Source organism: Panthera pardus, unplaced genomic scaffold, assembly GCF_024362965.1.
Source record: "Panthera pardus isolate Hobbes unplaced genomic scaffold, ASM2436296v1 HiC_scaffold_1, whole genome shotgun sequence".
Classification (NCBI taxonomy): Eukaryota; Metazoa; Chordata; class Mammalia; order Carnivora; family Felidae; genus Panthera; species Panthera pardus.
Genome location: NW_026526654.1, coordinates 4,551,393 through 4,553,484, shown reverse-complemented (window position 1 = coordinate 4,553,484; position 2,092 = coordinate 4,551,393). Strand labels below are relative to the sequence as shown.

The following is a 2,092-nucleotide window of genomic DNA, read 5'->3' as shown; positions in this document are numbered from 1 at the left end:
TGAGGAAGGATCATTTTCTGAAGAATAATCAGATGGGTAAAGATACAAAAAAATGAATATCATAAGTTATCAGGGAATGCAAATACAAATCACAGTGAGATATCATCTTAAATATTTAGAACAGCTATTATCAAAAAGACAGGGAATAAGAAGTGTTGGTGAGGATGTGGGAAAATGGGAGTCTCTTCACTATTGCTGGGAATGTAAACAGGTGCAGTCATTATGGAGAAACCTATGGAGGTTTCCCATGACATTAAGAATGGTACTACCATATGATCCATCAATTCCACTGCTGCATATTTATCCAAATAATACAACAATACTCCTTGTAAAAGATATGATCTCTATGTCACTTACAGCATTATACACCATAGCTAAGAAGATAAGATAGGGAAACAACATAAGTATCCTAAGTATCCATTGATGTGTGTGTGTGTGTGTGTGTGTGTGTGTGTGTGTTTGCATTGATTTCAAATAAATCTGGCAATGTTATAGCATTTCTTGTTCTTTTGTCCTATTTTATCTATTTGGGGTGATATGGTAAATATATTAGAACTATTATAATGGATAATACCATCAAGTTGGACTGTTTCCAATCTCATTTCAATGTATTAATAAAATCTTATTACCCACATATTAAGGGGAAATATATGCCATTTATATTTATTGAAAAACTCCCACAATAATAGAGTAATTGGGAATATAAAATTTATTTGTCAAGTGTCAATTATCTTAATTTTCTAGATTAATATAATCTTTGTCTTCAATCTTGGAATGGCATTGTTCCCAATGAGTGTAAAAGGTGAAAATGATGTATTTCTAAAGCAGCAGGATTAATGAGAACTTTGTCGACACTTACACAGAGCAGATCCTCTGAATCAATCTTCTCAGGGTTCCCATCACCTCCTTGTTTCTCAGGCTGTAAATGATGGGGTTGAGCATTGGGGTCAGGATGGTGTAGAAGACGGCCAGAATTTTGTCCTCTGTTAGAGTTCTCAGCGATCTTGGGTGTAGGTAAGTGTAAGCAAAGGGTGCATAGTAGAAAGTCACCACAGTGAGGTGTGTGCTACAGGTGGAATAGGCCTTCTTCCTCCCTTCTGTTGAGTGCATGCGGCAGATGGTGAGGAGAACTCGGCCATAGGAACATGCAATGCCAATGAAAGGTAACACAAGGAAGAGTGTCGTGCTCACAAACACCGTGTACTCATAGACCCAAATGTCCATGCAAGCCAGAGTCAACATGGCCGGGACATCACAGAAGAAATGATTTATGGTTCTGGATTGACAGTAAGGGATATGGAGGGCATATACAGTGTGAGCACAGGAGTTGATCGAGCTCATTATCCAAGATCCTGTTATCATCAGCACACATACTCTTTTTGTCATATGAATGGCATAGTGAAGAGGAAAGCAAATGGCCACATAACGATCATAAGCCATACGGGCCAATAATAATCCTTCTGCACCAGCTAAGGTAATGAAGAGGAAACTATGAACTCCACACCCAATGAAAGAAATCTACTTGTTTCCAAAGAGATAATTGGAAGCCATCTTGGGGACAATGGTGTAGATGTAGTTCAGGTCCATGAGGGAGAACTAAGTAGAAAATACATGGGTGTGTGGAGATGGATGTCCAGGAGGATGACGATGATCATGGACAGGTTGCCAAAAAGAGCCATTAGGAAAATGAGAAAAACAAAAATGAAGAAGAACAGGCCAATTCCTGATGGTGGGGATAATCCCAATAAGAAAAAATCAGTAGATGTTTGGTTACTATTTTCCATGGGACATTAATTTAGCTTTCCCTAAAGAGAAACATGCATTACGTACAGAAAATTAAGCTCTTGTTAATTCATTATTTTCATTCCAAACTGTGATTTATTAATGAAACATTGTAACTCTTAAAAAACTTAACACATATTTTGATAAAACAAACCTGCCAGTTTTAATTTCATAGATAAAATATTTATAGGACATGCATATGTCTATGAAATATTTCATAGACAAATCTGTAAATGTCTAAGAATAATATATTTCTGTAATGATTTTATTGAAATATATGTTTTATGTTTCTACATAAATTTAGATATCA

General features: G+C 36.1%; 1 pseudogene; it reads right to left on the bottom strand.

Annotated features, from left to right (window-relative positions):
- Nucleotides 1-855: 855 nt before the first annotated feature.
- LOC109259546 (olfactory receptor 2L5-like) lies at nt 856-1,784 on the bottom strand (annotated as a pseudogene).
- Nucleotides 1,785-2,092: the final 308 nt, after the last annotated feature.